The sequence below is a fragment of the Mustela lutreola genome, chromosome 14 (genome assembly GCF_030435805.1).
Source record: "Mustela lutreola isolate mMusLut2 chromosome 14, mMusLut2.pri, whole genome shotgun sequence".
Classification (NCBI taxonomy): Eukaryota; Metazoa; Chordata; class Mammalia; order Carnivora; family Mustelidae; genus Mustela; species Mustela lutreola.
In genome coordinates, this window is record NC_081303.1 from 61,859,302 (window position 1) to 61,874,634 (window position 15,333).

Consider the following 15,333-nt stretch of genomic DNA (forward strand, 5'->3'; position numbering starts at 1 on the left):
CTTAATTGCTTCAGACTGGGCAATCTGAGGGGAAAGTATGGAAGAGGGTAGGGAGTTAGTTTATTTCATTGCAGGAAACATTTATGGAGCACCTTTAATATCCTCGCTACTCTAGCACATGCTAGAGAGTCAAGAATCAAAAAGTAAAGTCTCTCTTCCAGAAGAGCTTCTAAGTTTACTGGGAAAGATAGATATGTGAGCAGATCTTGTCACTAGCATGTGGTCAGTACTGTGATGGGCAGGAGAGCAATGTGTGAAGGGGAGAAGGCCCTTAGCTCAGCAGGGAAAAGGCCTGAGAAAAGTGTCAGAGATGAATCTGAAGTTAGAGGGTGTGTGAGCCAAACGGTCAGACTGTCTGGCAAGACCCTAACGCATAAGCAGCCTTGTGTGATGTTTTCAGGGATTTGTAAGGGAGTTGATAATCCTCCGGTAGAGAGGATGAGGCAGGCAGTGCCTGGTGGGGAAGCTGGAGGTGGAACCTAGGGACCGCAGAGCGCGACGGAGGGAGAAAACACACCAGCTGGTCAATTACAGGGTCCAAACTGGGCAACACCCTTCTGAAGCCCGGAGGGCTCTAAAAGATTGTGAAATAATGAAGGCAAAAGAAAAGGAGAAGCAAAAGAGCTGCAAGGAGAGTATATAATAATCTGAGTGAGGTGTATGAGTTTACCAAGTCTGACATGGAGTTGCTCTACGTGAAGAGAAGGTCCAGAATGTGACCTTGACTCTAAGGATCTCTAAGGGACTGGAAACCCAGAAAGTCCAAGAAATCTCTCGCTGGCTGTTTCATTAGTGTGCACATTATAATGCCTACGAATGATGTCAGGAGGTAGGGGTAAAGAGGAAAGATGAGGTAATAATTGGGAGATCCATGCATTAGTTCTAGGAGGGAGGAGGCTTGGCTTACCGCCACTGACCTTAAAAGCAGAGAATCGTGTGTGAGAGATTTTTGCAGATTCCCTAAGACCCTAAGACATCCAAGGCCCTTGGAAGGCAGCTGGGTAACATTCTAGTCACCAAAAAGAGACATGTGCCTGAAGCTCTAATAGATTCCTAAGTTAAGGACTTTATAGTTCTTAGTCGTATCTGGATGTTTGCCTTGTCCACACAGACACTACAAGTGTAAATGAATTCTATAAGTTTGCACAAGAAACCAATGCTTGATCCAGGACCACAGTGAAAAGACTTTGCCTGTATAGTTTTAACACAAGACTTCACTGTGTTTTTCGAAAATTAGATTTCTTGTTTAGACAATGTTTTTTCAATATCAGATTATTCCTTTTAATACAAAAGTACTGGTGAAAGTTATTTTCTTGGAATTACAATTATGCAACCTAATGAAGCCTTGCTGGTAAATGGGAGAACTCTGTGGGCCCGTGCATTTTCCCTGGGCTGCTCACACTAATGTCACGTGCTGGGAGAGTTCCGAGCCCCCAGCATTCATGCTCCTCTAGCCAGTTCATCCAAAATTCCATTTTTGGATGCAGCCTGATTTTTTTTCCCCTTAAATTTGATAAAGGTTATTTTACTCATTGGTTTGTTTGTTTGTTTTTGATAAAGCTTATTTTAATACCTTTATCTCCTGGAACTTTTGCTCAGTGTGGAACCAACCTCCACATCTGGAACAAATGCTTCAGTGCCAAACATCTGGCTCAAAAGCAGCCAACACATTCCATCGGCCGCAAAGTTTCTAAATATCGACAGCTCATCTTTGTATGGGTAATGGTTGATTTCCATTTTAATTCAAATACTTTGATGTCCTATAATTCCCTCTTTTCTTTTCTCAGTCCTTCCAAATGGAGCTGATTCCCACTGTCCGGAAAGTTTTCAGAAATGCTCTTGACTTGGGTCTGTAGGGTACAGACTTCTGTTCTTCCCAGAACTCCTGCCTGCAAGTGCATGTGAAAGGGACTCAGTTACCTCCTGATGGGCTTTCCCTAGTCCACTGTTGTCTTTCTGGAAGGCACTGACTAGTGTTCACATGCACCTGACAGTGTTTGTCGATCGTGCCTCTATTAGCCTGTGGAGGTTGTCCAGACAGTGTGGCTGTGCCTCGTGTGATTTCCGTGTGACGTTGGCCTCACTCCTGCTGGCAAATGTTGTGGTTCTACATGCTTGTGTTTTTGCACAATGTGATTGCCCCTGTTATCCTATTTCATCCTCAAAACATCCATCTGAGGCAGAAGAGCACTTTTCTCCCAGTTTTACCGATGCGGAGACGGTTATGCACAGAGATGAAATAATTTTCTCAGGCTTCCAGACCACTTGGGCAGAGCTGAGACTAACGGTCTTGGAGGAATTGAATGGGCAACGTACCTCCTCTCCTATTTAATACAACAAAGGTAAAAATCCAGTTCACATAATCATCTAATACATATCTGGTTGGTTTTATAACAGATTTGGGTCCATTATCTTGTTGAGTCTTTCAGGACTGATAAAATACTGAAATGTTGGTGTTTGTCCAAAGCTCTTTACCTTTGATCTGGAATCTGGCAAAGAAGACATATCTTTCTAAGCTTGTCTTTATGTTTCATAAAGTGAAGCATGTTTCATTTTATTTCTGAAAGGGAATAGAGGCAATAAAAGAAGATTTTAGAGCCTCTATGGATCAGGGTGTGGTAACTTTTTTTCGATAATCAACACGTGTCAAAGGGTCATGAAAATTCAGTGACCCTCACGTTCATGTTTTAGATTCTGCTTCAAGATACACAAAATACTCATACTTATACTCTTTTTTTTTTCTTTTTCTGTAAACTGGCACCTCCCTCTTTCAGAGATACCTGAGAGGATATTCAGAGAGAAATATACGACCACAAACAAATTGAACACCCACGCTCTTTTCTTCATGACCTACTTCAGACTCTCTCCCAACAGGTTATGCAACAGAGTTACCACATAGATAGTGAAGTTAACAAAGTTAAAGAAGAACTGATCTTTTTAAAAAAAATTCTCTCTCTCTAACCCTAGCCATAGACAAACTTCACTTCTTCCCTTATTTTTTCATTTATTTTTTCAGACTTTCCTCTAAATTGTCATTTATTGCTAGCTGTGGCAAATGTGTTATTCCTTGTTAAGAATCAACTTTATCGAACTGGAAATCTCATCCTCTTACTATTTATTAATATAGTTTTAGAGGAATCCTCCCATTTTGGTTGGTGGCTGCTCTGTTGGGTTTAAATGTGATGTACTTGTTGACTGTTTAGTCCCATGAGGACGGTGCTGAGACAGACTTACCCAGGCATCCTTTGAACACAGAAATGAAAATCAATAAACAATTTGAACTTCTTCGAGGAGAATTTTTCTTCTCTAATGAATATACAAGCTTGGTTACAGCTTAATTCAAAGATTGAATTTAGTGAGTGTTTTTGAATGCACCATAAGCATGACAAGCACAGTCTGCAAACGACATGCCCCACGGGGAGACTTAATGTTGAAAAAAAGTCATCATACTCTCCCATTCTAAACCCACATAAAAATGAGACAACTCAACTGTAATAATATTTACTTGAACCAGTCTTGAGAAATGGTCCAGTGAGTGCCCAGTGATAAAATTTGTGCTGTCTATACACAAAGAACCTTGAAAACAAACACATATACAAAGAAAAAAAAATTAAATCAAACAAGTACATATTTTATCAGTTAGGATTGTTTTATACATCAAATGACAGAAAACTCAACTCTGGTTTTGACTGAGTGTTGATGCAGGGATTCATGTGGTGTTACTAAGACTCTCTCCTTTGCTTCCGAGCCTTCTCCCTCCTGTGGTGTCCCTCATCCTTATTCTCCACTTTGAAGCAAGGCACGCCCACATGACAGCAAAATGGCTTCCAAGGAAGACTTTTTTCACACAAGAGTTGAAATGAAGCCCAGGTCCTCTCTCTGGCTGGCTTGATGAGAGTCATATGTTTGTTCCCATCTCTGCATCCAGAGGGATGGGATATCCTCCTGGACATATGGCCATCAGAGTTCATCTTTTGACTTTGAGAGTAGTATCAATGGCAGACAAGTTGTGAAGCATTTGTTAGCGGTGATTTCTCAGAAGAAGTTTGAGTTATTATTTTATCGGAAGTGTGGTCGGAGACTGCTATATGACCAAAACCACAGATACAGGCAAGTAAAACAGATTGGAGAAATGGTTGGATAAATTACTTAGTTAATGGTGCTATTAGAACCCATCCTTAAAAGTGTGGTAGTAAGTTGAGCTGTACCCATGATTTATCACCAGCAGCTTGTAATATTAAACATACATGTTAATGGACAGTGACGTTTTTAAAATATGTAAGGATAAAGGTACATCTCTACAAACACCAAGCCAATGTCATAAATGGAACTAACTGCTTTAACATCAAAGTCTATTATTAAATACCTATGAAAAATAAGATTTTGTACTTCTTATTGAAGTGACCCCAGAGACTGACTTTCTCTTGATGGTTTGTTATCATTAAGCTTCTGTTTTCTACATGATGTAACGGTATACACGGTGGGGCCTTCAAAGAGAAAAAAAAAAAAGTTACATTGTATATTCTCCACCCCCTGTAATTTTCTCTGATAAAAGAGAAAGGGCGGGCAGACAGAGGAAACTGTAGGACTGACCTCTCTTTTATCTTGTGTGAATCAAGAAAGCAATCCTTCTGCTGTTTTATGATAAGACCTGCTAAAAAATCCACAAGTGACAGAATTCAGTTATTTAATGATGGCTGATCCTTTTTGGGTTTACGGGTAGACACAAACCACATGGAAGACATGTGGAAGCTGAGCCTTGTGAGAAGAACACGGATTTTTGTATTCTATGCCGTATTCTCTCTTGGGCTCATATGTACTGTTGGTATCAGCAGTGGTTTTACCATATGCCCACTAATTCTTCACTGCTCTCCCCATCTAAATGTTGGAGTCTAGTCGCCATCCCCTTGCATACGATCAGCCTTATTGACTCACTTCGAATGAATAGCATGTGACAAAAGGGATGGCATCTCTGTCTTAGGTTATTAAAGGAATTATAGCTTTTTCCTTCATCTCACTTTCTCCTTTGGACCACTCGAGGTGTGGGCAGCCAGTGGCCCTATGGTGAGGATACTTCAGTAGCCCGGTAAGAACCCTTGTGTCAACGAATAAGACCCCCTGCCTAACATCAGCAAGAAACCGAGCCTTCCAGGGGCACCTGGGTGGCTCAGTCTGTAAGGCATCTGACTCTCAATTTTGACTCAGGTCATCATTCAGGGTTGTGAGATTGAGCCCTGCGACTCACTCTGTGCTCAGTGGGGGTCTGCTGGAGATTCTTTCTGTCTCTCTCCCTTTGCCTCTGCCTCTCCCCCCATTCTTTCTTCTTCTCTTTCTCTCTCTCTCTCTCTAAAATAAATAAATCTTAAAAAAAAAAAAAAAAAAAGGATACTGAGGCCTCTGGCTCACAGCGCTATGAGTGAGCCATATTGGAAGTGGGCATTCTAGCCTCAGCCAAATTTCTTTTTTCTTTTTTAAAATTTATTTATTTATCTTGGGGCACCTGGGTGACTCAGTCAGTTAAGCATCTCCCTTCTGCTCAGGTCGTGATCCTGGGACCCTGGGATCGAACCCCACTTCAGGCTCCCTGCCTGGCAGGGAGTCTGCTTCTCCCTCTCCCTCTGCCTACTGCTCCCCCTTCTTGCGCAAGTGTTCTCTACCAAATAGATAAATAAAATCTTTTAAAAATTTATTCATTTATCTTAGAGAAAGAGAGAGCACAGATGGGAGGGACAGAGGAAGAGGAACAGAGGATCTTAAGCAGACTCCAGACTCAGCACGGAGCCCAACCCAGGGTTCAATCTCACCACCCTGAGATCACAACCTGATCTGAAACCAAGTCAGACACGTAACTGACTAGGCCAGTCAGGCACCCCCAAGCTTTCTTTTTACTGTAACTTCATCCTTTACCTTGAGCTCAGCTGCATGAAAGACCCTGAACCAGAACCATCTGGCTAAGCTCTTCTCAGATTCATACAGAAAATGTGTGAGATGATTAGCATTTGTTGTTTAAGCCTTTAAATTTGGAGGTAATTGGTGAAGCAGCCGTAGATACGTAATTCAGTGCCCAATCTTATTTCCCATTGCTCGTCAAGATGCGCACTCTCCTGACATGTATCAGCCAATAAATTACCCAGTAAAGCAGTCAGCCAACTGAGTATCTATTCACTATTCACTCCTTCCCTGCCCAGCATAATCTCATATTTAACCTCAGTATCTTCCTGTCTCATCTTGCTTTCTTTACATATCTGGTGATTTTTTTTAGTCAGAGGCACACAGTTGAGCACATAAAATCATTTTAATTGACTTATATATGTTATATTTGGCCAACTTCCCAAAAGGCAGAGGTCTTCATATTTTAAAATATTTCTGAATGCCTTTCTGGACTCAAAAAATCTTAATTAATTAAAGTAGCAAATTAGTTCCTTCAAACTGCTTGATCCCCAGGAAAATTAAAGAAATGTCTCTGTTTGTTTGGGGGCAAGTGGTGTAATTTTAGGCAGAGAACAGTCTGTTTTGCCCGTATGTGCCACTTCCCACCTTATTCTTGTCTAGACTAGGGGTCAGCAAATTGTTTCTGTAAAGGGCCAAAGAGTAAATATTTTTGGTTTTGCAGGCCAGATGCAACCACCTAACTTTGCTATTACACAGGGAAAGCAGTGATAGACAATAAGTAAATGAGTGGTTATGACTGTGTTCCAATAAAACTTTATTTACAAAAACAGGTGACAGGAGAGTTTGGACTTATGGGCTGTAGACCCAAAATAGGACCCAAGCCCCAGGGTATTTGCCACCATTACCACATCATTGTAAGAATCACCTGGAAAGCCTGTTTTAAAATAAATACATGTGCCTGCAAATGTGTTTTAAATAAACACCTCTGTTGTTCGATGTAATCTGACAAATTTGGAAAATCTGAAGAAAAGAATCAAACTTCCTGATTCCTTCCTACCAGGGGATACTTTCCTCTGTGAGATGTGTGAGAGACAGTGAGGCTGAAATAAAAAATCACGCTTCTTGATGACTAGGATTGCTTTGATTTTGTAAGGCCATATACCTCATCTAAGGATTGAATTTAGAGACATAACATGAAATTAGGTGTAGGGCAGGAGCAATGAAATCTGACCTAAGTTCAGCCAGACAGGTGGCTCATACCTGCAGTGCTGTGCTGGGATTTCAAATGTGTGACTTATCTGTTAAAAATAAAATTTTAATTGTGGTTTTGGAATGGGTTTCCTACGTACATTCTGGGTTCCTGTCCTGGTCTGTATCGATTAGTTATATGTATCTTACGGTTGTCTTTCCATTCCTTTCTGAATGAGAATTTTATGTCATATTTTCAATAAATATGGTCAAAGAAAAAAATTAACCCTATTAATTGCCCCTAATTTTCCACATAAATATTCAGATATAACATATCATAAATTGAGGAGAGCATGGTTTTGTTCAACCTTGACACTACTAACATTTTAGAACACGTTCATTGTGGGGGGCTGTCCTGTGCATGTCGCAGGCTGGTGATCATCATTCATTGCTTCTATCTGTTAGATTCCGAAAGCACTCTCAAGTTATGAGAATCAAAAGTGTCTCCAGACATCGTCCAATGTCCTCTGGATTGGGGAGCAAAATTGCACCTGGTTGAGGAGCTTTGACAGGAAGAGCCCCAAGCCAAGTGGAGAATATAGATAGTTTTTCAATCTCATATTAAGTCCCTGCCCTCAAATTTTCCTGAAATAGGTAGATAAGGAAAAGAAGGGTTCATTCAGGCTATAATTATTCATGTAATTGACACAGTTCTCCTCTTTGTTTTCCATATATGAACACAAACAGTGATACTTAGCTCTCCTGGGAACTGTGTAGGGAATCAATTCTATAGGAGCACCTGGGGACCATCATTTGTGGGATCCCTCAGTAATGATTTTCTAACACCCAGATGTTAGGAAAACCTTTTCAGCACACTGACCCAGACTCACTGCATTTTAACTAATCTATACCCAGAGAATGCCAGGGTGTATGAGTGAGAACCAGGCAGCATACACCATCTGGTGTTTTAAAAAATGTATACCACAAGCACAATGAAGAATTTATTTTTAGGGTATTTATGAATGGGCTTATTTTGAATGAAACAGTAGAAGCCCAAGCCCCAAATAAATGAACTAGCTTAAAATTTTCTCTTAAATTGAATTTACTGACATTATTTCATAATGAGATTTTAGAATACAGTGTAAGGTATTGTTTTGGTTGAATTGTTTCTACCTGTCCCCTGCCAAATTCATATGTGGAAGCTCTAGCCCCCAAATTTTAAAATGCAATCATGTTTGGAGATCAGATCCTTAAAGAGATAATTAATAAGGCCCATTAGGATGGGCCCCAACTTATATGACTCATGTCCTTAGAAGAGGAGATCTGGACACAGACATGTGCACACGTGGGACAAACCACGTGAAGATTCAGTGTGAAGGTAGTCACCTACAAACCAGGGAGAGAGGTACCATGAAACTTGGTACCATCTTGGTCTTAGACTTCTAGCCTCCAGAAATGTGATAAAATAAATATCTGTTGTGTAAGCCACTCAGCCCATGGTATGTTGTGATGGTGGCTCTAGCAAAGTAATATGGGTCATTGTATCTGTTCCTTCACGCCACATATGACAAATATGAATGGGATCATTATGATAGGAAAATGACCAAGTCCCTAAAATTATCCCTCCTAACTCTCCACTCAAGTCAAGACCATAAATCACCAGCATATCACATTTCTGAAGCAATGGCAGAGTTTAGTAATATCACTAAAAAACAGAAGGATATAAGCATGGTGGTTCTCATCTATCCATTGAAATTAGAAATGATTAATTCATCGAAGGCCCTGTGTGTGCCTAATTCTCTGCTAGGTAGGGAGACTGTGGTGTTTAAGAATTAATTCCAACTTTTGAGCAGCTTGCAGTTTCTTTGAGGTGAGAAGGCATGGGCACACACAGCACCTGAGCACTGAGGTTTAGTACATGGTCCTTGTCAACCTGATGATGAGTCTTTTTTTTTTTTTTAAGCTTTTATTTACTTGACAGACAGAGATCACAAGTAGGCAGAGAGAGAGGGTAAAGCAGGCTCTCTGCAGAGCAGAGAGCCTGACGTGGGGCTCAATCCCAGGACCCTGAGATCATGACCTGAGCTGAAGGCAGAGGCTTTAACCCACTGAACCACCCAGGCACCCCTGATGATGGGTCTTATATTTGACAAGTGTGGTAAGAGTTCAGAGGAGAGAGAACCCAGTGCACTGGAGCAGCTAGAGAGTTTTGGAAGAGGTAGGCTTTAATCACGACCATTAGCATTGGTTTGATATTGGGGGTAAAGGATAGAAACACCATTGTTTTGGTTCTCCTCTCATGACCTTACAGTGCTGAACGTACCATACTGGTATTCAAGCAAGCAACCCATTAAAAACCCCAAATAGTCATCTGTCCAATTACTGTGCCTACACAACACATGCACATAGAAAAAAAGTCATCTAAGAGATAAGATACATATATAAGTTAAATACTTAAACAGCTCTCCGTTAAATTTTTAACTCTGTTGCACTGAGATGAATAAGTATTGATTGGTTAAAGTGAAATAAGGAACACTCGATTCAAGTGCTGAGCTGTATCTCTGGACCACTTGAGGAAGGAAAAAACAAGATGGATTCCATTTGTCAGGGCCTGACGGATGTCCAGTCCAATGTCCTCAGTTGGTGTCAGCCTCTGATAAAAATGAAGCCAGTTGATTTATTCGAGTGTTTTTTCACTGTGACTATTTGACAAAAACCCATTTAAATTGCCCTCATCAATTGTACTTTTTATCCTGGTTTCAGCTCTTACTTGTGCTGTGTTATCTTCTCAACCCTGGCATACATTTTCCTTGCTTTAACTTTAAATTTTTAAATCCAAAAAAATTTCATGCACTCTAAGATTATTCATTTATCCTGGTTTTGAAAACTAATAATTCAGAAAAATAAATCTAGTCCTCCTACACCAAACATTAGCTACCAGATCCTAAGGGTTTAAGCAGTTATAGATGGAAGTTTGCAGATGGCATCCCGCACATAATCCTTTTCTCCCCCTTGAGCTGATTCACTGATGTGTTAAGACCAGGAGCTTTCTCCTCTTTGCAGAATCAGTCCTCATCAGAAGCTCCCAAAGGAACATTGTTGTTCTTAGTGACATTAGAATGGGAGCTAGAAAGGTCCTTTCTTTACTTTTGTTTTTTAAGATTTTGTTTATTTATTTGACAGAGAGAGATCACAAGTAGGCAGAGAGATAGGCAGAGAGAAAGGAGGAAGCAGACTCCTTGCTGAGCAGAGAGCCTGATGCGAGGCTTGATCCCAGGACCCTGGGATCACGACCTGAGTCGAAGGCAGAGGCTTTTATCCACCGAGCCACCCAAGCGCCCAGGTCCTTTATTTCTAAAACTTTTTTCTTCTTATCCCATAAACATCTGACATATTAGTAACTCTGCACAGGACAGTATTGTAACATCAACTTAGATATTAAAGGGTCTGTGTTTTCTTCTCCCATAGAAAAGGAAGGGGAGTTCAGCTCCTACTAATATTCACCAAGGCCATCGTGGAAATTATTCAGAGGTGAGACATTCTGAAAGGAAAATACAGTTTTCTCTTTTTGGTTTAGGAAAATGTCATGAAGGTATTCAATAGTGTTTTCCAGAAATATGATGATGTGAAGATTTGTTCCAAGAGCAACAAAGAGCCAAGTAAGACTAGGGAAGGCAAATTGTGGTAAACTGAAGTTACTAATGAAAGAGAAGCCAAACAAGACATTACTATTAAGCATTTCGAGAAACTTGAACTTAGGACTAAAGGAAGAAAAATAGAAGAATAGATGGGTGCTGAGTGCTTATTTAAAAGGATATCAGAGGGAAGGATAGACGGAAGTAAGGAAGGGAAAATTTTCACTCATTGCTTAAAGTATAAAAATTGGTGAAAACCCAGATTTACAGCACCATGGTGTATGAATCTATGTCTCTGAATGATGTAATCCCATTGCTATACTCACTGAAAAAGTATTCCTACTTGAGGCCATCAGGATTAATGTTGCTCTCTTGGTAATACACCAAGAAACAGTTCAATGTCTTTTAAGACAAAGCAATATAACACTCTAAATGTACAAGCAACATTGCTCCAGGAAACACATTTGTCTGCCAGAGCCAAATAGTAATCCTAATTTAATGAACATCCCCAGTTTGCTGAGCCCATCGGGGAATGAAAGAGTCTTTTGGGAGAGCCTGAAAATGAACTGTGCCAATTGATTAGGCAGCTTTTTATTATTTAGGGGCAAGTTTAAGAGCCTGGAATACTTGACTGAAAGACTGGAGAGTTCTCTCAAAATGAAGGCTATTACCCAAGCTTATCCCTACACTGGTGAAGGAAGGGAATAGTCATCTTTATTTTAGGTAGTTGTCCTGCTTCCAGACAAGTTCCTCATATCTTAAGATCACCACAAGATATACTAGCCACAAGGAACAAACTCCTGTGCACAATCAAAAAAGGAACGCTGTGAGGTCCATTAGTTCATTCATTCATTTATTCATACCTAGGGTATAGGAAATTCTTTTTTTTTTTTTTAATTTTTTTATTTATTTGTTTGACAGAGATCACAAGTAGGCAGAGAAGCAGGCGGAGAGAGAGAGAGAAGCAGGCTCCTTGCTGAGCAGAGAGCCCGATGTGAGGCTTGATCCCAGGACCCTGGGATTATGACCTGAGCCGAAGGTAGAGGCTTAACCCTCTGAGCCACCCAGATGATCCATGGAAATTCTTGACAGATAGTCTTTTCAAAGGGCCCTTTTATGTAGAATTGCATGCCACAAGGCAGGACCAAGAAAATTTAAAACAACTGATATTTTCTGGAATGTCTTGATTTTCGTGGTAATGGCAGCTGGGGGGCTCACTGAGCAGGCTTTAGTCAGGAGTTATGTCAAAGTGTCTGTCATTACTCACCATCTCTCAGACCCTAGCCTCCCTTTTCTTCTGAAGCCCATTCTCTGGCAGTGGCTTCTAGTTTTAACAAGGGAGACCACGTTCTCTTTCAGAACTGTTAAGCGGTACCGGCCCGGTCTAAGGAGACAGGTTTTGCAGTCGGACTGCTCAGGACTACCCTGCACTCTGTTCTCCTTGGATAAAACATTTACTGTTCTTTAAGATTTGGTATCTCCTTTTCTACAGGACTCTCTGGGGGTGGCCAACATTTCCTTTAAGCTTAGAATTTTTGCAATAGAAGTGGTGCCCTTTCTTTTCCCCTTCTGGGGCATATATGATTTCCGTGTTTGTATATTTGTGTCGTCTGTCGATGAGGCCGGACACTGGGGAGGACACATACGTATCGCGTGCCAGGATTTTGAGAGTGCCCAGATCTATCTGGCAACTTTTCCAGTGTTTAGGAGCTGGTACCTTCTTCACATGATGCCAAATGTTCCTGAACAACAGCTAAAAATGAGATCTCAATTCATAACCTTCTCTAAATTGGAAGCTAAGATCACAATTGTATGTTTATTTCTTCCAAGTCTCCTAAGAAATCATTTGTAGCATGATATGGGATGTGCATTGTTACAGTAATTGGGGGTGGGTGAGTTGTTCATATAACATGAACAGAGGCAGAAACCATATAAATCGTTATGAAAATTTCTTCCTGGAAACTGGACTTATGATATTTTATTGCCTGCTCCCAAGATGCCTGCAAGCATCATGAGATCAATAAAATTCCCGAAGAATCAATGACCCAAACTGGTCTCTGTCCTCACTACATTACCCTGGTTCCCAGGGAGGCTATGGTGCTGAGTGGGGGGTCCCGGTAACTCTAACTGCCATTTACTTATAATTACATGTCATCTGTGAACATCCTGATGCAGAGGGAAGAAGGGGACAACACAAGGAATGCATAGAATTTACTTCTTTAATACCCAGTGTATGACACTTCTCTGGCTGCTGTAACAATTGACCATAAACTTGAGGAATGAAAGCAACAGGAATATATTCTCTCATGGATCTGGAATCCAGAAGTCCAAAATCAAGATGCTAGCAGGGCCCCCCTCCTTGTGGGGGATCTAGGAGAGAACTTCTTCCAGCTTCTGGCACTTGTTGACATTGTGCGTGGAGACACCACTCCAGCCTCTGCCTCTGTGGTCTCCTGCTTCCTCCTCTGCTACCCCTGTCATCTCTGCTTCTGTCTCTTGTAATCATACTTGTCATTGGGTTTAGGGCCACCCCCAAGGAGTCTGGGATGATCTCATCTCAAGACTCTGAATTTAATTACATCTGCAAAGACCCTTTGTCCAAATGGTAACATGTCCATGTTTTTTTGAGAATATAGACATGGACCTATCTTTTGGGGTCACCATTAAGCTCACTATGAATCCCAGGTATCGGGTTCTCTTCTGAGTATTTAATGTATATTATCTTTGAATTTCAGAAATTTAACTCTATGATAACTGTTAGCAGCTGGCCACGTTACTGTAGACAGGTCATTAACCTGTTTGGGTGGTAACTTCCTCATTTGTAAAATGAGGAAGGTGGATTAGATACTTTCTGTTGTTTCTTCCAGGCTTTACTTTAATGATTCCAGAGATAGGGTAGACCCCTTCTAGAAGGGGGGCACCAGGGGAGGCTTTATTCAATAGCCCACAATGTGAAAGGTGTCTCCTGGAGAGGTGTGATGTGCTTCCCACCTTGGGGGTCAATGTTAGCAAGAAACCCTTCTAGCTACTCTTCTCCCCATGTCCCATGTGTATACATAAGACTTCAAACATCTCCCTCACCACCTAAATACTACCTGAACCCACTTCAGACATGCCCCCATGACTTTAATATGACCTGGCCACTTGCACTTTGTTTTAACGCTCTTTATTCTCTTATGTTTCTGGCAACATAGCTCAGAGAAAACTACCCATCTTGAATTGTATTTATATATTTTATTCTATATTGTATTTCTATAGCAGCAAAACTACATCTATAAAACTTTCTGTAATGACCAACACAACATCGGAGAAAATGGTATCATCATAATAATAATTGGTATCTAATGTCCTGTTAAAGGAATAGAAATAATACAGTAAGTTTATACAGAGCCTTGATTTGGGAAGACTTAAAATAATTTTGTTCAGTTCTGCCTAGGTCCCGATCACCCATAATCTTCCAGGCGTTGTACTAGGACTATAGATGGATATAAGACCCTGTCCTTCCTCTTACACACTCTTCTTCTAAAGGAGACAAAAAGATAAAACTTGTGTCCAAGCACTGGCGCTCAAGTATGTGAAGCTGAAGAAAGTTCTCATGAAAAAAAAATAATAATAACAAATTAAATCAGGGCTAAGACTGGGGAGAAGGAGCAAAAGTCAGAGCCAAAGCTTGTTGGCTTCATTGCTAAATCATGAGAAAGTGAATGCCAATCGCCCTGCCACTTAAGCCCCAGAGGATACAGCGACTCGTGACCATCAGGGGATTAATGGTGCATTTAAATTGTTCTCTCCAGAGGTTATATACGCACTGAGGCACGGTGGAGGTCAGAGCCGCGTGGCCCCTAATGGCAAACCTCAAAATGCCCCTGCATTTTTCTGAAAGGAGGACAGATAACATCCAAAGATGTTGTGGCAAATATTCAAATGAGGCATCCCAACTCCAAGAAGGTCTCAAGTTCCATGAGACCCACGAGTGGCTTCTAGAAATGTGTCCAGGGGAAATCTGTCACCTGGTCAGATGGAGGTTCGGTGAACATGTGCTTTGGTTCACTGAACTCTCTCCTGCAAGGAAGGAATGAGTTGCCATCCCAACAACAACGGGGGGAGCTGGGATACTGTGCAAAGTGTGCTGAATGTCTCCACCAAACATCAGGGTGAGCTGTGAACTTGGCAAACTCCTATTCATTCCCACTCAGCAAGTCTCTCCAATTCCCCAGCAGTCAGTGTGGCCTGGTTGGCAGCTGGCTCATAAGAGACAGAAATACATAATCGGTTGAGATAAGCAACTGACTTTCTAAGTCTTAGAAAAGAGATTTGCGATAGACACAATGCTGCCCAGGTTCAGCCTTAAGGAGACTAACAACAACTTCCCTTCTGGAAATGGAAGGAACCCCTGGAAGCAGCTCGTGTGGAGGAAAGCCAGTAAGGCCCAAGTGCATTTGCAATATCCACAATTTATCTAGTCATCATGAGAAACAGGCTATTTAAGGGAAAGTTCGACATGGAGAGAACTGCTCACAGCAGCCCAGGAACATGGCAAATCAAGGAGCCACAGGTGCATAATAAAAGAAATCGATAGTCATGCTGGCTGCCAACCTCAAAAAGTGTCACAAAATGT